The sequence below is a fragment of the Ranitomeya variabilis genome, chromosome 2 (genome assembly GCF_051348905.1).
Source record: "Ranitomeya variabilis isolate aRanVar5 chromosome 2, aRanVar5.hap1, whole genome shotgun sequence".
NCBI classification, from domain to species: Eukaryota; Metazoa; Chordata; class Amphibia; order Anura; family Dendrobatidae; genus Ranitomeya; species Ranitomeya variabilis.
The window spans coordinates 259,569,946-259,595,788 of NC_135233.1; the positions used below are offsets into that span (position 1 = coordinate 259,569,946).

The following is a 25,843-nucleotide window of genomic DNA, read 5'->3' on the forward strand; positions in this document are numbered from 1 at the left end:
AAATACAGATCTTCTACGGAATCGTCTGATATAAACTAGAAAGATGAAGAATTACTTCATAATCAATGTAAAATGATCTCCTGACACAATGTGATTTATCACCAGTGAGCTGGAGCCAAAAAGCGACACCCTGTTAAGTCCATCATCAGGTATATGACCCGTGTGTGTAAACCGCCGCTGACACAGATGCGTATTCTCCGCTCCTCGCCTTTGTTGCTGGAGCCCATGGCTTCATATATTGATGTTTGCTGCAGGTCGGCACGATGATTGGGAAGACTTTGGCGCTGTCAGCTTAATTGGAGAGTCGCATCGATTGTCAGAACAGACTAAATAAGTGCGCAGGAGGAGATCTATGTGAATCAAAGTCAAGAGATGGAGAGAAACATCTACAAGGCAAATTCTGCAGAATCCTCAATCGAGGGCATATACAGAGGGGAGGGGAGTCATAACGGGGGTCCTGTTATTTTTGTTTCCCTTCTTTGCTTTGAAACTGAAAGGTTGAGAAAAACTAGAATAGAACAGGTTGGGTTTTCACCTGTTCCTGTCAAGATAACAGGCAGTAGAGGCAACTAGTACCCGCCAATCTCTCCCATTGTTTAGTCAAGCTGTATGACCATTTTAAAGGGTTAGTTCAGCAGGGGACCTTCAGTAATCAAGGGTTACGGTTTGGGATAGGTTCTGGAGGGTAATAATGAAACCAAATGTATAATATAGCTTGTGTATATTCTATGGCATCCGCTGTAGACAGGGGCAATTATGTAATAGATGGTCACGCAGGAGTATGGGGAGGGTCCCATTATTTCTGTAGTGTCTGTGGAGTTAGAGTTAGACTCATCTGAGTTTCTCGCAAGTGAGTATGAGCCCTAAAAGGTTTTCTTGGACCTGTGATAGTTGGGGGCCCTGTTGGAGAGTTCGCATTGGGGCCCAAAAGCTCCCAGTTATGCTACTGCTCCCAGCATCCTTTATCTATGGTGGTCATCTCCCCCATACTGTACACATCACCCTGGTTCTAGTGCTGCACATTCAGCTGGATCCATCTTTATGGGAAGCGCTCCGCCCGCTTTCAGCTTTAGAACAAACTGCTGTGATTAAAATCCTGTCTGCCGAGGAGTGAAAACTGATTGATATCATTCAGCCAGTGCTGACAATGAGGTGCGAACAAAATCAGGAGAAGAAAAAAAACCTTCACCCAAAGCTTAAATCAGAAGCCAATTAACATGTATTTTCCAGGCTGGCTGACGTCCGTCCCCAGATGCAGCTGAATGGGGGATATTGACAGAAACACAGAATAAAATAGTAATTTAGAATCAGACGTCTATTGAGCGTTCGCAGCAAGGGGCGGTCGTCTCAGCTGTTGTCGGATGTCATGTTCTGTGCTGAAGGCAGGTACGGACTAGGGCTGAAATTCAGTCCTGGTATTTGAAATCACACAGGCCCATGCTGTCCCCATCCCCAAGCACTAGATGGGATATATTACTAATATTACTCTGGATGGAGGAAAGCAAGATTTACTACAAGACCAATATTTCTAATGATACCGGTGGACTGCTGGGGTAAGTGACGGAGTCAGCGACTTTGTGCTCCATCACAACTCTTAACAGTATGGGTGTCTTGAGAACACCGATTCTGTTAACAACATTGCAGACAAGGCGGCCCACAACCCGAAAAGCCCTTCTGGCATTTGCCAGAATTGCCAGATTGCCAGTCTGGCTGGAGGGGTCGTCACACTTGCATCCTCACACTTCATCTGGCTCCATATGTACAAAGGGCTGCAATAAATGTTATTACACCAAAGTCACCATTTCTGTAGAGCTCGCTGGGTCTTTCACAAATGGAAAAGATTTTGCATCTTCACTTGCAATTTGGAGTCAACAGACACCACTAAAGTTACCTAGCCTTGTACTAGCACTGTTTAGGGGCAGATCCAAGCCGATGTACCAGGACAGAGGATTTCATGCAATAGCCTCACGACCTGACCCTCAGAGAAAACAACATTTAGTAATAATTGTTTCTGCATCCTGAAAATGAGTGTAGCTACATTACGTTTTTGAATCTCAGTTGCATAAGATCATAAGTTAAATCCAGAGCTGCATTCACAGTGCTGCAGGACATCACATATGCATATAGCACAGCTCAGCACAGAAGGGAATGCTCCGAAGAGTCAAACGCAGGACAAGTGCACTGAACCAAGGGAAGCTATATCCCATATGCACCGATGGCTGAGACTGTGTCAGTCAACTGTGATAAACTAAGAGAAAAGAAACACAAAGTTAGAGTCCAATTTGAACTTATCACTCTCACACACAAAGCTCTCCACAGTGCTGAAGCATACCACATCTCCATCATCTGTCTATCCCCATGACTGTCCTCTCCACAGTGCTGCACCATCTTCTCCTTCATCTATGTATATCACCATACCCATCCTCTCCACAGTGCTGCACCATCTTCTCCCTCATCTATATATATATCACCATACCCATCCTCTCCACAGTGCTGCAACATTCTACATCTCCTCCATCATCTATGTATATCACCATACCCGTCCTCTCCACAGTGCTGCATCGCCCGACATCTCCTTCATCATCTTTGTCTATCACCATACCCATCCTCGTCACAGTTCTGAACAGCCTGACATCTCCTCCACCATCTGTGCCTCTCTACATCTCACTTATTTCTGTTTATCACCCTACCAGGCCTCCCCATTCTACAACTGATCTAAGACTAAGACGAACTTCCCACTTCCGTCTCCAAGACTTCTCTCGTGCTGTACCAGTTTTCTGGAATGCACAACCCCTGATGATCAGATTAATACCTAGCCTCCACTTTTTTAAGTGTGCTTTAAAAACACATCTCTTTAGACAAACCTATAACCTCACTTCACTAATCTAACCCTTCTCTGTTCCCACTTTCTAAAATTTCCTCAGAATCTGCTCCCCCTACTCATCTGTCTCCACATCCTCCAAGCACCCAATAGCACTTGGTAACTGCACCCAGACAGATACTGGCTGATAACTGGATCATGCAGCTTTATAATCATAACCCCTATTTATTATAGTTATAGCTGGACCTTACATGACAAGCATGTTCTACCGATTGTGTCGATTGTGTCCCTCCTTTTTTTCTTATAGATTTTAAGCTTCAAAGCAAGACCCTCACTCCTCTAACTATTGATGTAGTCTTCCACCTCCAGACTCCTCTCAGCCCCCCACATCCAGACTCCCCTCAGCCCCCTCCCCCCTTCCGACTACAGGGGCTCTTTGAATTTGGGCATTGGAACCCTTCTTTTACCCAATGTCATCTGCCCATGGAAAGTCAGGAAATCCCCTTACCCTTTTCTGACATTGGGCGTAATAGTACGCCGATCTCAGACTCCCTCCCTTTGATGTGGGCTCCAGCGCTGAGGCCACATCTTTTCCAAAACATGTCAGCTGTTTTGAACAGCTGACACGTGCCTCTAACAGCCATGGGTAGAATCACGATCCACCAGCGGCTAGTAACTAGTTAAATGCCGCTGTCAATCTCTGACAGCAGCATTTAATGCGCACTTCCGGCAAGTGTGCCAGAAATCCCGCCCATCGGTGACCCTGTCACGTGATCGCCGGTCACCGAAGGGTTGGCATGACCACCAGAGGTCTTCAGCAGACCTCTATGGTTGTCATTGCTGGATTGCTATGAGCGCCGCCTGTATGTAGCAGAGCCAATCAGATTATGGCGACTTCTAGTCTCCCATGGAGACAATTGAAGCATGCCAAAAGTAAAAAAAAGAAAAATGTTTTTAAAAATATAAAAAAAAACAAACAAATATATAAAAGTTCAAATCAAACAATAAAAAAACAAACATATACATATTTGGTATCGCTGCGTTCAGAATCGCCTGATCAATATAAAAAAAGAATTAACCCGATCGCTAAATGGCGTAATGAGGAAAAAAGTAAAAACGCCTGAATTACATTTTTTGGTTGCCGCAACATTGCATTAAAATGTAATAACGGGAGATCAAATGATCTTATCTGCACCAAAATGGTATCATTAAAAATGTCAGCTCGGCACGCAAAAAATAAGCCCTCACCCAACCCGAGATCATGAAAAATGGAGACGCTACGGGTATCGTAAAATGGCGCATTTTTTACTAATTTTTTTTAACAAACTTTGGAAATTTTTTTCACCACTTAAATAAAAAAGAACCTAGACATGTTTGGTGTCTATGAACTTGTAATGAGCTGGAGAATTATAATGGCAGGTCAGTTTTAGCATTTAGTGAACATGGTGAAAAAAAAACAAAAAACACCACAACTGTGGGATTGCACTTTTTTACAATTTCATCGCACTTGGAATTTTTTTCCCGTTTTCCAGTACACGATATGTTAAAACCAATGCTGTTGTTCAATAGTACAACTCGTCCCACAAAAAATAAGCCCTCACATGGCCATTTTGACAAAAAAAAAAAAGTTATGACTCTGAGAAGAAGGGGATCAAAAAATGAAAATTCAAAACCAAAAAATACCTCTGGTCGTTAAGGGGTTAAATATTACATGTTTGTCCCACCTAAATGCAATCTGTACAGGGTAGTTTTACCAACGACTAATGATGTTCACTAATCACAGGATATCCCAGTGCAACACATCCTCAGGCCCTGATTTCACTCTGACTCTTGGGCTGATTGGAGAAGTCTTCAGTGCAATGTCATCACACTATGCTGTCAGGAGTAAGACCTCCCTCATCTTCTCAGTGACCGTCTACATGCCTATTAGTAATTATTACTGCGCCTTCTAAACATTTGAATAAAACACTGAATATAAAGAGGAATAAAAATCTAGGAACTGATTACTGCAGAACTCAATTACTTTGTATTCCAAGCAGCAGTTGCTACAAAGCCTTGATGCAAAGCCTCAGGAAAGTGGAGGAAAAGGAAAGAAGAAAAGTTACAAACACACTAGAGCTTGAAGAATGCGAACCAGAGAGGTAAAGGTGCAGAAAAACCTTAATTATGTAGACCACGGAAAGCAAAGAAGTGGGAGAAGAGGGTTCATAGAATCAATGTCCCAGAGTAGCGCAACAACAGGTGTGGAAGACGAAAATTGTGACCACTGACTCATTGTTCTGTTCCTCGAATGTTAGCCTCATTGTCCCTTACCCCAAGTGTCATACATACTGCACCTTGAGAGTCAGCGCCAGTCCTTGCACTGGTTACCCATTTGCTACAGAATACAATACAAACATCTCTCTCACCCACAAACCTCTCCACAGTTCTGAACCTCCCGATATCTCATCCCTCATTTCTGACTATCGCCCTACACATGCTCCATTCTACAACTGATCCAGGGCTAACATCATCCATAATCCAAACCTAGCACCTCCATCTCCAAGACATCTCTCGTGCTGTGCCAATTTTCTGGAATGCACTACCCCAAACGATCCGACTAATATTTAGGCAGTATGTTTTTATACGTGCTTTAAAAACACATTTATTTACACAAGCCTATCACCTCAACTCACTAAACTAATTCCTGCCTATTTATCTGTCTCCACATCCTCCATGTACCTAATAGCACAAGGTAAGTACACTCAGACAGATCCTGGCTGATGACCGGAACATGCAGCTTTAGGCTATGTGCACACGTGGCGGATTTTACTGTGGATCGCCGGGGATTTGACGCTGCGGATCTGCAGCTGTTTTCCATGCGTTGTACAGTACCATGTAAACGTATGAAAAACAAAATCCGCAGTGCACATGCTGTGGAAAAAAAGTGCGGAAACGCAGCAGTGTTTTTCCGCAGCATGTCAATTCTTTGTGCGGATTCCGCAGCAGTTTACACCTGGTCCTCAATAGGAATCCGCAGGTGTAAAACCGCAGGTGGAATCCACACAAACTGCACAAAAACCGCGGTAAATCCGCAGGTAATCCGCAGTGCGGTTTACCTGCGGATTTTTAAAAAACAGTGCGGAAAAATCCACACACCAATCCGCAACGTGTGCACACAGCCTTATATGAAAACCCTTATTTATTATAATGACTAGACCGTACATACAGCACGTTCTACCTGTTGTGTACCCCTTTTTCCTTATAGATTGTATGCTTGCGAGCAGGGCCCTCACCCTTCCTGTAACTGTTGAAATGTGTTAACATTGCATTGTTTTTATTGTCTGTGCATGTTTCTCTCTGCTTACTTGTAAAGTGCTGCGGAATATGTTGGCCCTATATAAATAAAAATTATTACGACAATATTTTTGGGTGGGTTGTGTCACATAAGTCAGCAGGATTGCAAGGCACAACAGGCTCCTATTCTGTCCCTCGAGCTAGGGGAACACTAGGTTATCCATGTCCCCTAGATTACCCCTGATGGTGGAGATGCTGGGGTCTCGTACATTGCTATGGTCCTATTTAAATGCTTATCTATTTCCTTCCCGACCAAGGGAGGTTGGGACAGAAGTGTATGTGATAACACAAACCAGTGTGGTGTGCGCATGTCCAACAGAGAATATCCATTGCCCAGGAGATGAAAAAGAGCGCGATCTGCGCTATTCAGCCGTTTACCGGTGGGCGCGGCCATCTTTCCTGTGGCCGCGCGTGTGCAGATAGAGCGCTCTGCTGCCCGGGGCTTCAGGAAAATGGCCACGGGATTCCGCGCGTGCGCAGATGGCGATCGCGGCGGCCATTTTCCTGAAGCCCCGGGCAGCAGAGCGCTCCATCTGCACACGCGCGGCCACAGAAAGATGGCCGCGCCCACGGTAAACAGCGAATAGCGCAGATCGCGCTCTTTTTCATCTCCTGGACAGTGGATATTCTCTGTTGGACATGCGCACACCACTACGCCACCAACGGAATGATGAGCCTGATCTGGGGGAGAAGCAGCGCTGTCACCACGCCCATAGGACCAGACCAGCGTGAGTGACAGCAGAAAACAGCGACTTTACTAAGGTATTTCAGCAGCATAGCTGGGGAATAAAGGCACACAAAGACACTAATGTAACGCCCAGCTCTGCCCCTATTTAACGCTATTTTTAGCTCATCTTCAAAAAACGGGGTGACAGGTTCCCTTTAATGTGCAGAGAACTATGTGCCCATCTGCTGTCACTAATTCCAGGTCTGATACCTGGAGGTGTCAGATGCAGGAGACTTCACAGTCTGTACTGATTCCAGGAGCAGACAAGCAGCAAGAAAGAGGATTGCTTGCTGCAGCAGAGGAGTCCTCGGGCAAGAATTCAGCAGGAGTAGCCAGCCGGTCCTGAATGTGGAGCATGTTACAGTACATATAGGTATACAGTCTATTAAACTCCAGATCTACCAGACACATGATAAATCTCTAAGGACGCATGTCACTTTCCTGACTGCTCTGAAATGTGATTGATGTCAGGTTATTACTGGATCCTGCTCTGTCTGATGGGAGGCTTTCCTAGGCAGGGGCTGATGGCACAGGATAGCACAGCTCAGGACACATCCACCAGTTATAATCTCATTTCTTCCAATTACATGGAACAGACCTGATACAAATGTGCATTCATTAAAATAAAGAAACATGACAAGTTTTACCACATCTACAACAATACAGCCGCTATTCACATCTCCATAGCTCAATACTGCTGTTTAAAGTCAGCAATGCTGTTCATTTCTAGTAAGTGTTTTATCTTACCACAGAGATGAATTCACATCTACATGTGTCAGTACTGCTGAACAGTGTCCATCATGCTACTACTTTCTAGTGATTTTTTTCTCATCCCACAGCAGCATTTATATTTATATAATATATTTATATGTACTGCTGTACAACATCCTCACTGCTGTCGCATTCTAGTAAGTGTTTTATCTCACCCCAGCACTAGATTCATTGCTAGACATCTTCCCATCCTTTATAGTAAATGTAAGGAACAAAGTCCAAGCTCTGGGACTCTCACCGGCTACCAGAGGCAAAGCTCAAGAATATAATGGACCCCCTTACACACCATGATCTGGGTACAACTGCAGCAAACCCTTCCATGCAAAATGGGAAATACCCACATCTCCAGGAACTCACTGCACGGCCATGCAAGGAGGTGATATCCTGGCCAAGGCGGCGTCTGCGAGCATTGTTAGGATAAATTACAGACGGATTTGGCTCAGAGAAAACATCTGATTTCCAAGAACTAAAAATGACCAAGAGAGTTAAAAATATTTTTACTGAAACACATCCACAGTGTATTCACACATTCTGCAGAGCATCTGCCAGAGGAAATCAAGTTTATGGCAACACATGTAGGAAGAAAAAGATGTATCTACCACACAGTACAGTATAACGGGCTAAGCAGACTACAGCACACAGTGAGAGACATATACTGCTGTATACTGGGTGTAAGGCTATGTGCCCACGTTCTGGATTCGTGTGCGGATTTTTCCGCACCGTTTTTGAAAAATCCGCAAGTAAAACGCACGGCGTTTCTTGCGTTTTTGTGCAGATTTCCCCTGAGGTTTTACATCTGTGGATTCCTATTATGGAGCAGGTGTAAAACGCTGCACAAAGAATTGACATGCTGCGGAAAATACAACGCAGCGTTTCCGCGCGGTATTTTCTGCACCATGGGCACAGCGGATTTGGTTTTCCATAGGTTTACATGGTACTGTACAATGCATGGAAAACTGCTGCGGATCCGCACCCAAATCCGCAATGTGTGCACATAGTCTACATATGTATCAGAAACTTACAGACAAATCGCTGGACACAAAAATCAAGAAATGCAGCACAATCTGGCTATAAAATGATATGAGCTTGAAGTTTTCAGAAATTGCCCAGTCCTTCTATAATGTTAATCTTTAGATATAGAACAGAATAGGAGCTGACACACTCGGAGAAATTGTTTTGCTCGTCGTCCTTGACCAGCCAGCAATTTTTCAATATCTTGCAGCAAAAATATGCAGCATTTCAATCCAGTGAGAGCTGTCAGATCGAGGACTGGGCAACTTTTTACTTGTTTCAGGTGAATAACAATGAGAAGGAAAACATAACGTTACAATATCAAGAAATGATTGCACGTTTCTCCAGCCTCGCTGCTCTCAGTATTGGGGAACGTGCATAAATCAGAGCTTTAACGAGGGTGTGCAGGGCCCACAGCACAAAACACATCATTACTGAGCTGCAATTTGTAGAGGTGCCGGTATAACAGAAGAGGGGTCAGTTCTATGATCCCACGGCACGGCGTCCGCTCACAGATCCACTGGCTCCGAGGGCGGACACATGATTTCTGGATATAGTTTGTATGCAATGTTTTCAAGAAGTAACATGACTAATTAAGCAAACATGTAATTATAGCCACCAACAATGTCCTCTGCTTAAATACCCTGCGCTGCGAGAAGCTGGCGATTTCCACTTGTCTCCCCTTATACACACTGCCCATGTTACGCACAACCTTCTCCTTGTCCAGACGATCCTAAGAGTAGACAGGTCATCAGTAAAAAGGGGGAGGGGGGCACAATTATCTGCTGAAATACTCTGTGCTGCTGTGGGAAACCTGCATCTTTACTATTCAAGAGTAAAACTGTAACATCTGTACTTTCATTCCCTCCTTTACAAATTTGATACTACACCATCATCAATCAGCTAAAATACTCTGTTTTGTTGGGGATCATCAAAATATCTGATTGGCTACGAAATGTTCAAACCAACCAGGGGTTAAAAATCAAAAGAAGAAATTAAGAATGAAGAGCTCTCATCCTGGGTACATGCTGATAGCGCACACATATCCTGGCATTACAGGGCGCTGATAAGTATCACATGTAACTCGTCCGCCTCAAATACGATATATTATATTGCAGGATTTATTGGCCTGTATTCGGCTTGCTAGGCTTCTCTCACACTTGGGTCAGTACGGGCCCGTCGCTAAGTGTCAGGGCGACGTACCGACGCACGTTGTGAAAATGTGGCACGACGTGAGCAGTGGATGCAGTTTTTCAACGCATCCGCTGCCCATTGTAAAGTCCGGGGAGGAGGGGGCGGAGTTCCGGCCGTAGGAATTGGCGGATCCGACGTACGAAAAGACGTCACATTGAACGTTTTTTCGTGACGACGGTCCGCCAAATACAGACGCATCCAGTGCAAGACGGACGCGACGTGTGGCCATCCGTCAATCCGTCGCTAAGGCTACTTTCACACTAGCGTCGTGCACTGCACGTCGCAATGCGTCGATATGGAGAAAAAACGCGTCCTGCAAAGTTGTCTGCAGGATGCGTTTTTTCCCCATAGACTAACATTACCGATGCATTGCGACGCAGTGCCACACGTTGCAACCGTCGTGCGACGGTTGCGTCATGTTTTGGCGCACCGCCGCCACAAAAAAAGTTACATGTAACTTTTTTTGCACGTCGTGTCCGCCCCATCCTCCCCGGACCTTACAATGAAGCAGCGGAAGCCTCTTAAGACAGCTTCCGCTGCCAACGTCGGGCATTTTCTTCACAGTTTGCGTCGGTACGTCGGGCAGACGCAGCACGACGGCCCCGTACCGACGCTAGTGTGAAAGTAGCCTAATACAAGTCTATGGGAAAATGCAGGATTTTTTTTGCAGGATCCTGCATTCTCAGAAAACGACGGATTGTGATGGAAGCTGAAAAACGCAAGTGTGAAATTAGTCTTAAAAGAAGGAATTTGGAGCAGCTATCCAACTTTAACTACGTCCATCTAGTTTTAGGTCGGGTCACATTAAAAGATCAACATCCTCTACAGACTTCCTGGCAAATCACCAGATACAAAGGAAGGAAATGGCACACAATTATGTCTGAGTGTTAAAGGCAATTTCCAGCCAAATGTGACGTGCAGGAGCACCGTGACCTGGAGCAGGCGCTCATGGCCACACAAGGCCCATTCATACAATAAAAGACACCAGAGACAGTAGGTGGAAGTAAAGGCCGTGTCATTTATTTTAGAGTAACTTTAAGAACCATAAAACACATATCAATTTCTTTAAATTAATAACTCATAAATAACCGTAAGTTTAACCACCATACCACCAATCCACCCAAAGGGCGATTTTCCTCACAAAATAAATGAACACGACAGGGTAGCAATTAAAATAAGGGAGGGTGGGCGGGATCTTCGGTTTCTTCAGAATAACCGTTGACTGAAGAGAATTCAAACTGCGGGGCTTTTTATATCAGCAGAAAAAGCCCGCCAAGACCACATTAACCAATCAAATTCTTTAAATTTAACCGCCAAAAGTAAGGCAAAAACCAGATGAAAACCAGATAAAACCTGCTCTTGGCTAACAGCCAAAGCATTACCTCGACCACAGATTTAGCTAATATATTTCATTCAGGGCCTGTGAGGCCATGAGACCCCCCCTATAATGTGGAATTATGGACGGGGGAGGGCTAACATTATACTACACAATCAAGATGTGGTAGATCAGAATCCATCCATACGCCTCCTCCTGGGTGGTGATCGCCTCGTCAGCTAGTAGCATCGCTCCGACCTAATTATCTGTCATCTAATAGAAATATTGGATATTATAATAGAACCTTCATCAAGAGGCATCAAATGCACAAGTACAGCGCACGGCCAAGGAGTCATCAAAAACCGGCACATCACTCGTCTGTAATACTGAGGGCTCTAAAGAATAAGAATTAAGAATATCTGTAGAATTATAACCAACAGCCTGACAACAGTGCAATAAAAAACCCGCTGGTGTGGTGCTTTAAAGGCCTGGCCAGTACAACTGCTGTCTGACGAAAAAGGTGACCCACGGCTCCAGGCATTACCAGAAGAACCACCACCAGTGCAACTCTCCTGCCAGGGCTGCTGACCGCTGGCACTATGGGGGGTGCCACTACTCCAGTAACTAATGGGGGGCTCCTATACATTACAGTGTACTGCACCCTCCTCACCATTAACCTCTATGGCAATGTCAGCTTACTCATTAACTGGATTATCTAACACAGCGGTGCCCACATTACCCTGCACAGCGGCGCCCACGTTACATTGCACAGCAGCCCCCACATTGCCCTGCACAGTAGCGCCCACATTACCCTGCACAGCAGCGCCCACATTACCCTGCACAGCGGCGCCCACGTTACATTGCACAGCAGCCCCCACATTGCCCTGCACAGTAGCGCCCACATTACCCTGCACAGCAGCGCCCACATTACCCTGCACAGCAGCGCCCACATTACCCTGCACAGCAGCGCACACATTACCCTGCACAGCAGCGCCCACGTTATATTGCACAGCAGCGCCCACATTGCCCTGCACAGTAGCGCCCACATTACTCTGCACAGCAGCGCCCACGTTACATTGCACAGCACTGCCCACATTACCCTGCACAGCAGCGCCCACATTACCCTGCACAGCAGCGCCCACATTACCCTGCACAGCAGCGCCCACGTTACATTGCACAGCAGCGCCCACATTACCCTGCACAGCACTGCCCACATTACCCTGCACAGCAGCGCCCACGTTACATTGCACAGCAGCGCCCACATTACCCTGCACAGCAGCGCCCACATTACCCTGCACAGCAGCGCCCACATTACCCTGCACAGCACTGCCCACATTGCCCTGCACAGCAGCGCCCACATTACCCTGCACAGCAGCGCCCACATTACCCTGCACAGCAGCGCCCACATTACCCTGCACAGCAGCGCCCACGTTACATTGCACAGCAGCGCCCACATTACCCTGCACAGCACTGCCCACATTACCCTGCACAGCAGCGCCCACGTTACATTGCACAGCAGCGCCCACATTACCCTGCACAGCAGCGCCCACATTACCCTGCACAGCAGCGCCCACATTACCCTGCACAGCAGCGCCCACATTACCCTGCACAGCACTGCCCACATTGCCCTGCACAGCAGCGCCCACATTACCCTGCACAGCAGCGCCCACATTACCCTGCACAGCAGCGCCCACATTGCCCTGCAAGGACAACAGTTTCTTTGGAATATTATAGGCCACAGCAGCCTTTATTTAGCATAAAACATAACACATTGAAAATACACCACATTAACTTTTCTTACTAGGAGGAGTCCTTGAAGCTCCCAAGAATCTGGTGATTAACAAAGTATAACCAGGGGTGAACCTAGCCTCTCTGCTGCCTGAGGCAAACTGCAAAATGGCGCCCCCACCGTAGTAAATTTTTTAAATCGGTAAAAAATGTGCGTCTTCTATAACAGACCACACCTCCGTGTCCCGAAACGCTTAGCCAATCACAAGTGCCACACACAGGGCTGTCCGGGGCTAATAGGGGCCTTCTCATTGGGTTGGGCGAGGGATGTGAGAGCGGGAAGGGGGACAAGCGCCACTGACCAAACGCCGCTCGGGAGAAACATGGCTGGATGCCTGGATGTACCAAGGGGTGACATTGGACGTGGTCAGTCCTGCAGCAGAGACATATGTGAATGGTGCAATGCATCCTGTACCTGGGGCGTACATAGAAATTATGGGGCCCCATAGCATTAGTTCTAATTGGCCCCCCCTCCAGACCCCACCGGCCCACGTACTGTATTGTCCACTTCCAAATTTCTACATTCCAAAAAAATGGTAACACCACTATGTAAAAAGTAAGTCAGTGACCCCCAAGATGCACACTAAGCCGCTATATAGAAGTATAAGGGGGTCACCTCCGGTAAAATAAAGACTAGAACAGGACAATTTCCTGAGAAAATTGTTTACATCTAATGCAAATGAGGAGATTTTGGTGCCCCCCTATGACAGGTCTATTGGCCAATGAATGAAGTAAGGAGCCGCATATAAGGCCGGTTTCACACGTCAGTGGCTCCGGTACGTGTAGTGACAATTTTCTCACGTACCGGAGACACTGACACACGTAGACCCATTCAAATGAATGACATGAAAATGTTTTCACGGACCATGTGTCTGTGTGCAAAACACGGAGACATGTTAGTTTTTCTCCCGAAGCACGTACTGCAATACGTCCTGCACACGTGCACACGGAGAACAGTGTGCACGTACCTCCCGCAGGAGAGACAGCGCTACACTAAGCGCTGTCCCCCCCGCATGTGGTGCTGAAGGCAGAATTCATCTCTTCTCCCCCAGCATTCGTTGGAGAGAAGAGATGAAAGATCTTTTTTTTTGTGTGTGTGTGGACGGTCACGTGGTACCGCTTATTACTGTCAGTGAATATTCCCTGACTGTAATGAGCGGTACCACGTGACCGCTCACACAGGAGAAGCTGCCAGCACGGAGAGGACAGAGGAGACATCGCGGGAGCTAGGTGAGTATTTCTTCGGCACTGGGGGGGGGGGGGGGGGGGAGGCGGGGGGCACATGCAAACTTTATTTTTCACCAAAAAAAAAAAAAAGATCTTTAATCTCTTCTCTCTAACGAATGCTGGGGGAGAAGAGATGAATTCTGCCTTCAGCACCACATGCCCGGGGGGGGACAGCGCTTACTGTAGCGCTGTCTCTCCTGCACGGTCCGTGTGGTCCTCAGGCGGCACACGGGCGGCACACGGATGCCGCACGTGTGCCACACTGATGTGCCACTTGAGCACACAGACACGGATAACTCCAGTACCGATTTCTCCAGTACCGGAATTATCTGGACGTGTGAAACCGCCCTTACATGTATTCTCCTCTCTCCTCCTCTTTAGGCTGGGTTCACACAAGGAAGGTTTTGCTGCATTTTTACCTTGGTTTTATGCTCATCTAAACCTGCATTTTTTATAGCTGAGAAAGCATATTGGTTTTATTTATTTGCAGAAAGTGAAACCTGCACAGGTTTTGCTGCGATTTGGAAAGAATGAGCACCAATTCTTTTCAGCGCTTTTGCAGCGTGCTATGGGCGAAAACACAGAAATGCAGTGTGTGAACATAGCCTTAGGGTATGTGCTCAACATCTGGAGGGGCTGCGTCTTGGAAGCAGTGTCTCTGGACCTGTGGGAACCCGCGGGTGAACGCAGGGGGAACGCAGCTGCCCTGTACTCACGATCTGCAGTGGGTGCAGGGCGGCTTCTCCCCGCATTCACCCGATGGCGATCTCTTCTGACTCCGCAGCATAAAATGAACATGCTGTGGTGATGCGGAAGTCCCAAAACCTGCACTGCAGCTAAAATAACGCTGCGGAGGGGAGAAACATAGTGAGGATGGGATTTCTAGAAGACTAGTGTCTTCTCATACTGAATTGGCATGACAAAAAAAAATAAAAAAATCACAGAATGCGGAGTAGCAGGGTATATTGGACGGCATGCAAACATTCAAATCAGTGAGTGCGGGCAGAACATTGGACTGCACTTGGATGACATCTGAGTGCAGTCTAATTTCCGCAAAGTGATAAGATAAAGAAGATATGGAGGAAATAATTCTCTCTTCTCCTCAGTGTGCTCCGATTCTCTCGTGAGATTATTGGACCATGTTAAGCTGACATTCTGATCAAAGGCATTTAACTTAATCCCATTATCCAACAGAGGAACTGCACAAAAGAGTCCACCACAGTCATTAGGTCGTTGTGCTATGTCAGCAATGCATATTGTTCTCAACAGAAGTCTCTGATATCAGCCTGTGTGTCCTATCTGTAATAGTTTAGTCAAACAAAAAAGGAGACTTTAGCGGAATCGACATGATTCTCAGTCAGAGAGTCACCTAAACCCAGACTCATCACTACATCTATATATAGTGAAATGACCGTGGTCACCACTGCCCGGACTACTAGGTCCATTGCTAGAATGACCAGAGCTCTGGAATCATGCACAAGCCTTCAGGAGATGTTCCACAGAGCGGACATTCTAGCTGAGGTGTGATAATGTGAGGGGCGATAACTGCAGAACATACAGGTGCTGGGTACCAGAGGGCACAGCGATTGTCTGCACTGATAGCATCACATACACCAGCACCGCACTGCCTGCACCCCAGCACATTACTGGAGAGGACTCCGGATACTCAGGGGAGCGCACATCACACACACCAGCACCGCACTGCCTGCACCCCAGCACATTACTGGACAGGACTCCGGATACTCAGGGGAGCACACATCAAATACACCAGCACCGCACTACCTGCACCCCAGCACATTACTGGACAGGACTCCGGATACTCAGGGGAGCGCACATCACACACACCAGCACCGCACTACCTGCACCCCAGCACATTACTGGACAGGACTCCAGATACTCAGGGGAGCGTACATCACATACACCAGCACCGCCTGCACCCCAGCACATTACTGGACAGGACTCCGGATACTCAGGGGAGCACACATCAAATACACCAGCACCGCACTGCCTGCACCCCAGCACATTACTGGACAGGACTCTGAAAACTCAGGGGAGCACACATCAAATACACCAGCACCGCACTGCCTGCACCACAGCGCATTACTGGAAAGGACTCTAGATACTTAGGGGAGCGCACATCACACACACCAGCACCTCACTGCCTGCACCCCAGCACATTACTGGACAGGACTCCGAGTACTCGGGAGTGCACAGGTTACACTGTGCTGGATATATGCAAAGGATTGTTATTGGGGGGAATTTATTATGTGGGATCCTGCCAAGCAGAGACAATTGTGGGTTCAGGCCTGATCATACTCAAGAATCACAGGCAGTATAGCCAAATACACTCATTTATAAACAGAGACACACATACTGTACACTACACACACTATTACATACACAAGAAACCTCTGCATTCATTCACACACAGGAAAGCAGACACTATACATACCCTATAAATGACATTCCATATACTCACGTGTGCTGCAGCAGAGCCGTCACTGCTCGCCCCATTCCAGGTCACCAGGGGCAGAGGAGACAGGAGGACACAGGGAGCTGCTGCCTCCTCTAGGAGTCTGTGCAGGCAGGATCTCCCCCTCCTCCTCCTCCTCTGGTCCGACTGCCTCCTGTGATCTCAGAGGAACTAGGAAGGAATTATGGAGGGGACAGTGTACAGAGGCACCAGCAGGCAGCGTCAGCAGCTAGTCTCAGGAATGGTGGGGGCTGGGAGTGAGAGCAGCCCTACATCTGGAGCCAGGAGGGGGCAGCATCAATTTGTGACGCTGCCACCTACTGGCCACTGTAATTGTCACACACTGAGGAGATTTCTGGCTCCGAGCTCCTCCTGCTTTGTCCCTCACTGCCGATGTCCTGATCAGCCAGAGGGTGAGGGATAGAGAAGACAGAGGAGGAGCCAGTGCTGGAGGCGGCACCAAGCTCTGCACAGGAGCAACGCTCAGGACTTTGTGCATCAGGTCTCTTGCACTGAGCGCTCCCACTGCCGCCCAGCAGGTGGCGCCGCCTGAGGCAACAAGCTCAAGTTGCCTCATTATAGGGACGCCCCTGAGCATAACATGAACATAACATAAAACCAATTTACTCCCAGACGTTACCACACTGGCTCGGGAGCACCAAAAACCCTGAGGGTTCACTGTTCACGATAAAAATCTAGGGGATCCGACCACCCCTGCCAGAACTCCTCTCCACATTTCACCAGATCCGAAACAAGTTGAACTCCAAAAACAGAGGAGCCATATGCCAATGGATCCCCCAGCCCAATTTCCACCAAGTCCAAGGACTTCCCCCAGCCACCACAACGAGGGCCTTTGAACCCCTCTAAGGCTGGAGACCCCACCAAAATGAAAAGCTATGGCCCTTTCAACACCTTCTTGTAAACCAAGCGCCCAAAAATCACTACCCACAGCATTTAAATGAACCCCTTTGGCCAAAATGTCGCACGGCAACCCCCCATTTCTGGTCACAAAAGCCGACATCGTCCTATTAACTTTTATCCTGGCCTTGTTAAATTTGTCAAGGGACTGCATGTTTCTCCAACGTTTTCGCGGTACAATTTCAGACCAGACAACGGACAATCCAGGATACAAAATCCACAAACGTAACAATCCTGTTTCACATCTTTAATCAATTCTCTAAAGGGCCGAACCCCCAAATCATTACCACCCACGTGCAGAACTAAGATGCGGGGGCCCTGTCCAAAATAACGCCATTATGAATTTCCTGTAAAACCCTATTCCAGGCCATCCCCCGAAAGCTAAGCCACCGGACCACCGCCATCTTCCGATCAAAGCCAAGCTGTCTACCCTCCTTTCACACGTCTGCACGCAAGGCTCCCTAATGGACGAATGAATGCCCGAAAATCCACACCAATAGAGGCAAGGGACCTGAAAAAATACAAACACAAAGCACTTAAAATACATGCTAACAAGGCTGGATATGAAAAAACACAATTGACATAACAAAATTAAAACTCTGCGACCCGTCCTTATGGCCCAACATAACTGTGATACCTATTGGAACGCCATCTCCCAATACGCCGGATAACATTAGGCTCCAAGCCCCCAACTGCCACATCTGTTGCAGCCCCAATCCGAAAAGAATGAGGAGCAAAACAAGATACATCCATTCCCAAAAAGGTAACCGCCTTCCTAGAAACCACAGTAAACTGATACCGAGTTAAAAATGAACTGTCAGCGTGACACAATAAAGATCCTTCCAGATTAGGCCGGAGCTCCCAAAAACTCGCCAATTAACAGGACACATAGCAGAACCAGTCACCGAGCCTACAACGATCCGTTTATCTCTCCCCTCCTGATCAGTCTTCGAACGACGCAACCAAAACTCAACTCGCCCTGCCGACAACAGTACATCCCAAGCTAAAATTCCCCCCAACACTGTTTTACTAGGTGACACCAGCTCCCCGATTCTCAGCGCCCCAAAGAAAGCAAAAGAAAAAGCCAACCTAAACAGGCAAATTTAAAAATTCGACACACAAATAGATGGTAACGCCTCCCCCAATCTTTCCAACAAATTAAATGATACCGGCTGCCTCGAATCTACCTAACAACTCTTCCTACGAAAACCTTTTACAGCCTGTCACACCAAAAAGACCTTGGACAAATCCTGCTGACCCCTCAACTTAAATCCAAAGGCCAGGGCTGCCAAGACACGTGAAAACTTTGCGGACGACCAACCTTCCGAGGCTCCCAGACTCAACCAAGACAGCAATACTCCCACCTGCTCATCTGCAGTAGACCCACAGGAACCTGCTACCAACACACCCTCCCAAGACAACCAAATCGCCTGATAAGCCTCCCAAGTTTTTGGAGCCAACGACGACCTTATCAATTCCTCAGCATCCCGGATACCACAAGCCAAAGTTCCGCAGGGCATTCCAAGCCGACAACCTCGGCTTCCGGAGCCAACGACCGCAAGCGATCGAACTGAAAACGAGAAAGAGTCAGCGATGGAATTACGTACACCCGGCACATGAGATGCAGTACACGCACAACAGGAGGTGAGGACGCGGTCACCCCGTTGATTGCACATACAACCCCCATATTGTCGCAGTTAAAACTAACCCGCCTATCACGAAATTCATGTTTCCACAACTGTACCGCCTCTAGAATAGGAAAGATCTCCAACAGCGCAACATTTCGAACCAGACCTGAAGAAACCCACGCCATTGGCCATTTTGCTGCACACCGCTGGCCCTTAAAATGTGCTCCAAAACCGATCCCTCCCGCTGCGTCAGTGAACAATTCCATCGCATCACTGTCAATCACATCTTCCATAAGCAAAGAACGACCGTTATAATCTTTCAAAACGTACTCCAAACAGCCAGGTCATCCTTCAACTCTGCTGACAACCGAATAAAATGATGAGGAGCCCGAACTCCAGTCGTGGCACTGGCCAACTTCCTTGAAAAAACTTTACCCATCAGCATGACACGACACGCAAAATTAAGCTTCCCCAGCAACGACTGAAAATTGCGCAATGACAATTTCTTCAAACGACGAGCCCGGGCTACCTCTTCCCGTAACTCGACCACCTTCTCTTCAGGCAATCTGAACTCCCAATGTACCGTATCAATGACAATGCCCAAGAAACTTAAACACGTACTCGGGCCTTCCGTTTTACTGGGAGCCAAAGGAACACCAAATAGATCCGCCACCCACTCGATTTGCTCTCAATAACCTATGGCAACGATCAGACCCGGTCGGGCCAACGCACAAAAAGTCATCCAGATAGTGAATTACAGAATCACAACCCGATACCTCCCAAACCACCCACTCTAGAAAGGAACTAAAAGCATCAAACAGGGCGCACGATAAAGAACAACCCATTGGCAAACACCTATCCACAAAAAACTCCCCTTTCCAAAAGCAACCCAAAAGTTTGACACTGTTTGGATGAACCGGCAACAACCGAAACGCTGCCTCAATATCTGTTTTAGCCAAGAGGGCCCCTTTGCCAAACTTACGAACCCAAAAAACGGCTCCATCAAAGGACATGTAAACCACAGATCATAGTTCAGGGGCAATACCATCATTGACCCCCGAGGATAAGACAGATGGTGAATCAAATGAAATTTTCCGGCTTCCTTCTTAGGAACTACCCCCAGCAGGGAAACGACTAAATCTTCAAAGGGTGGCACCGCAAAGAAAGGGGCCAGCCATGCGACCTATTGCCACCTCCTTACCCAATTTTTCGGAAACCACCCGTACAACACTGCCGACCTCAGATTTTTAAACACACAGCGAACAACAAAAGGAGGGGCCGGAATAACGAAACCTTCCTTAAAAGCCCAAAACAACACATCCGCCTTTTCTCTATCGTGATATCTACTTAAATAAGGGGCCATCCTTTCCAGCTTCACTGGAGTATCCCCCATAGGAATTACTGGCCCCCAATTTTGACTTGGCTTTTTTGAAGCATTTTGCGGCCCCATGAGAGGAGCCACTGCAATGGGAGCACAAATGCTTAAATTTGCAGTTGGCCCCGAACTTGCACTGTCCGTCATTGAACTGCCAGCATAAGCCCAATTTGAGCCACCTGGATTGTCCCGATTGACCTGCTGACCCCGACGCACTGGACTGATTAGCTTGGCCGGAACCTCCGGCCAATCCTTGAAAGGAATAGCCGAACTTATACTGCGCCATCACCCGTAACCATAGCCCGATATCCTTTTGATCCCACCTAAGAGCCGGCCGAATGGCTTTTCTCTGTCTAAATTGCTCATCGTACCTGAGCCACGCCTGCCCTCCATATACCCTATTAGCCTCACCGATGGAATCCATATAAAAAAAATAACGCAGAACAATTTTCGGGTGCTTTTTCCCCAATAACACTAGCCAAAATAGCAAAAGCCTGAAGCCAATTAATAAAAGTCTGAGGAATCAAACGCCACCTCCATTTCTCCTCATCTTTTTTACTATCCTCTTTTTTCCCCTTATCTAAATTAAATTTTTCCAAAGGAAGCAGGGAAATAATCTCGACGTACTCATCTTTTGAAATCTTTTCCCTGACCTCCTTTTTAAGATGCGCCCCAACGGACCTTCAAAACACACATAGACCTCGCCATGAGCTCTATCATCCAAATGAATCCTACATTCTTTTTCTATTTCCATCTGTACTGATAGAGACTGATTCCGCCGGCAGCACCGAGACCTCTTCTGAACCAACAGCCCCCGCTTGTGGGCCCACCCAAGCTAACAAATGCCTCTGCTCAACTATACCCTGATCCAACCTTGCCAACAAATCCCACACATTGGCTAAAACCTCTCGAACACCTACCCCCTCACTTTCACCCGCAACGCCTGCCAAGTTTAAACTACGTAAAACCCCGCGACTACCACTAAAAGCGGATGAAGATAAAATTTGTGGAGACAAACCAGACATGGACACATACTCACCAGGATGCGAGGGTGCTGTGAGCCCTCCAGCCAGAATACCGGTTTCCTGCTGCCTCTGTATGGAAAAGTCTGGACCCGTCCCATCCATTGGTGATTGCTGGCATGATCCTCGGAATGTAGCCGGAGACTGCATCCCTTGAAATGCCTCCATCATAGGGGAAAGGGGGGCTGGACGCTGACTGTCAATATGTGGCCGTGCCTGCGAAGATACCCCTGCAGCACACAAGCCTTCATCAGCAGCACACCCGAGGGAAGAAGTCGCCACTCTGCCAGGATCCCTTGATGCAGGAGAACGCCCTGCAGCAGAAGAATGAGCCGTCCCCAAGCCGCTCGCCCCTGGACTGACCTCACATCCTCCCGTGATAGTTAACGGTGTAGAGGCAGGCCGCACAACAGGAACATCGCTGCGGCGGCCTCCCGACTCATCAGGTCTCAGACACTGCCGATGCGGGCTGGCTCCGCCCCAAAACGCTGCGAGGCGAAGGCTTAGCAGCCACGGCCGGACCCAGCCTGGCAGTTGGATTCCTCCCAGGCCGGGGCCTGATGGCCTTAGAACGTACCAGCGCCCGGCCTGGAGGGTCCCTGGAGGGGCGCCTGTGCCTGCGGGCGGCCCTGGGAGCTGAATCAGGGGATAAACGCTCGGGGGGCCCTCAGGGACCGCCGTACCGGAGTAGAACATGAAGCTGCTGACCCTGCACTCCCGCCGATGATCCCAGCCACTTGCTCCTCCAGCCAGCCTTGAGGGTGTGATGCTGCTACAGCCCTCAACCTCTCAAGGATCCTATCCACTGCAGACATGGTAAGAACAGTTCTTGTGCCCAGAGAGCGGGAACTGAATAGCCCCACCCTCAACCCGATCCTAAATACTTTCCAACAAAGTTAACCCCTTCATTAACTCTCACCCCACCCTCCAACCCATTGTCATGCTGTCCGCCGCCTACGCCGTGGGGGTAGGGGGGACGGCTCTGCTCCAGCCATTCCTGTAGCACCATAGCTTGTAAATATGAAATATGAAAATTGAATTGCATTACTGCATTAGAAATATGAAAAATTGAGAAAGTTTAGCGCATAAGTTGGGCAATTCATGTGTACCTAGAAGCCATGATAAGGCATTTCTCATTTCCAGGACCTAGCAATGCCTTTCCTCACTTAGAATAAAGTCTTCATCCGTATGGGAACATAAATCCTCTGTTAGACTAAAATCGATATCTCTCTGCTGGGATTAAAAACCACAAACTGAGCATGGGAGTCAGTTCCCAGTGTAGGTCTGGAAGCCTGGGCCTTGCATGTGGAGAGCTGATCTTTCTCCAGACATCAGGAGTAGTGTTGAGTGATACCTTCCGATATTTGAAAGTATCGGTATCGGATTGGATCGGCCCGATACCGGCAAAATATCGGATCTCGCCGATACCCGATACCAATACAAGTCAATGGGACACAAATATCGGAAGGTATCCTGGATGGTTCCCAGGGTCTGAAGGAGAGGAAACTCTCCTTCAGGCCCTGGGATCCATATTCATGTAAAAAATCAAGAATAAAAATAAAAAATATGGATATACTCACCCTCGGACGGCCCCTGGCTGTCACCGCTGCAAGCGTCTGCCTCCGTTCCTAAGAATGCAGAGTGAAGGACCTTCGATGACGTCGCGGCTTGTGATTGGTCGCGTGACCGCTTATGTGACCGCTCACGCGAAAAATCACAAGCCGCGACGTCATCGCAGGTCCTACACTCACTGCATTCTTAGGAACGGAGGCTGCCGGTTACACCGCTAAGGTCCAGGGTCCGCCGGAGGGGTGAGTATATCCATATTTTTTATTTTTATTCTTTATTTTTTACATGAATATGGATCCCAGGGCCTGAAGGAGAGTCTCCTCTCCTCCAGACCCTGGGAACCACACATTGGGAACTTCCTATTCCGATTTCCGATATCACAAAAATATCGGAACTCGGTATCGGAATTCCGATACAGCGAATATCGGCCGATACCCGATATTTGCAGTATCGGAATGCTCAACACTAATCAGGAGAGCTACAAACACACAACCTCTCAGCAAGAAGGCAGTATTATAGTAGTTATATTCTTGTACACAGGGGCAGTATTATAGTAGTTATATTCCTGTACATATGGGGCAGTATTAGGGTATGTTTCGACATGGCGTAATACATCAGGATTTGCTGCGGATTGGACGCTGCATACATCCGCAGCGTCCAATCCGCAGCGTCCAGATGTTACGGCATAGTGGAGGGGATTTTATTAAATCCTGTGTCCACTATGTGCGCACGTCCGTATATGGCGGCCCTGCGTTTACGCACATGCGGCGCGTCTTTCTAGATCTAGATAAATAACCCACTCTATGGATAGGATGCGGTGATTCCGCCTGTGCTCAATGAACACAGGCGGAATCACCGCGCGTACAAAGGGGGGCGGTGCTTTGGGTGGAGCAGGGTATCTGCTGCGTCCAAAGCGCTACGTTTCCTGACCATGGAAACATAGCCTTATAGTAGTTATATTCTTGTACATAGAGGCAGTATTATAGTAGTTACATTCTTGTGCATAGGGGCCATTATTTTAGAAATTATATTCTTGTACATAGGGGTAGTATTATAGTAGTTATATTCTTGTACCTAGGGGCAGCATTATAGTAGTTATATTCTTGTACATAAGGGCAGCATTATGGTAGTTATAGTCTTGTACATAGGGGGCAGTATTATAGTAGTTATATTCTTGTACATAGGGGGCAGTATTATAGTAGTTATGTTCTTGTACATAGGAGCAGTATTACAGTAGTTCTATTGTACATAGTGGGAAGTATTATAGTAGCTATATTCTTGTACATAGGGGCAGTATTATAGTAGTTATATTTTTGTACATAGGGGCAATATTATAGTAGTTATATTCTTGTACATAGGGGGAAGTATTATAGTAGTTATATTCTTGTACATAGGGGGCAGTATTATAGTAGTTATATTCTTTATTTATAGGGGAAGTATTATAGTAGTTATATTCTTGTACATAGGGGAAGTATTATCGGAGTTGCAGTGGGTATGAAAAGTATTCAGACCCCCAAAAAATTCATTTTTTTCTAGTTAATGTACACTCTGCACCTCATCTTGATTGAGAAAAAAAAAAAACAGAAATGTAGTAATTTTGGCAAATTTATTAAAAAAGAAAAACTGAAATAGCCCCTGAAGCTTCACATTTCAGACACGTTAATTGCAGTTTTTTATGGGCAGCCGAGTCATTGTATATAAATTATTAAGCCCTATTATATGCAGACATGAATCAGATGTTCTGATTCCTTCTTGACTTCTGGCACACAACAAAATTTACAATGTCCCTATCACGGCTCGCAGCTCACATGGATACTATGATTCTTCCCCTTTATTATCCGTGGTGAAGACTGCCTGTGCATGCATTGATACATTTGATACATGGCGAGTAAACCCGCATTCCATGGGTTCAGCTGTCAGGGGGCAGTTAGCAGCCACATATCCTAGTGCATGGCGCTGCCGCGCCGTTAGTCCATGAGACCGGTTTAGGGGAAACGGGTCTCCTACCAATCTCACTCCGGGGTAACCCCTCAATATGGGCTTGGTCCTGACTGGTACCAGCAGAGGGTTGGGTCCCTTTCCTAGGCTCCTGGGCTGGCAGGGCCTGGCATGATAACTGTAGTGGGGCAGTGTCCCATATAAAGTCCTGAGTAGCCAAACACTGCTGGATCAGGCTAACCACCTGATCTACGGTGCCTTGATTCCCTTCAGCCCACCCAACTCTGAATAGCGGCTGGCAGAGTTCTCACCAGCCAATCGCCCACCACCCTCTCTACCATCTGGGAAGGGGTTAAGGTCTCAGGCTGAAGCCATTTATTTACTAGTTGCAGCAAGTCATATGCCTGAGACCTGGCGGGTTGGGCCTCCACAAAAGGACCACTGAAACACCCGTTGTGCCCGTACATAAGTGTTAATCCTCATTCGGGCACGAATCTCACCTTTCAGTTTCCCATAACCCAGGACATCATCCCGACTGAGGTCAAAGTAGGCCTTCTGGGCATCGCCCATCAGGAAGGGGGCCACCACTTCAGCCCACTGAGAAAACCGAAAGCTCTCCCGCTCTGCTGTGCACTCAAACATGGTGAGGAAAGTCTCCTCTGGACTCATCTTCCTCAGCGCTGACTGCACTTTGTCCCGGGCCTCAAAAGGATCGGGGTCGGTGGTGGGG

The 25,843-nt window shown here is 47.5% G+C and overlaps 1 long non-coding RNA gene across 3 annotated transcripts in view; it reads right to left on the reverse strand.

The window, feature by feature from the left end:
* The window catches only part of LOC143805436 (uncharacterized), a 513,942-nt gene that overhangs the window by 395,052 nt on the left and 93,047 nt on the right, over nucleotides 1-25,843 (reverse strand). For 2 of the 3 annotated variants that reach the window (XR_013221244.1, XR_013221242.1), the window contains one exon: nucleotides 8,868-9,399. The exons of the other annotated variant lie outside the window; for it this stretch is intronic. This is a non-coding gene — a long non-coding RNA (uncharacterized LOC143805436). Of the gene's footprint in view, nucleotides 1-8,867; nucleotides 9,400-25,843 lie in introns of those variants that run through there. 3 annotated transcript variants of the gene reach the window in all.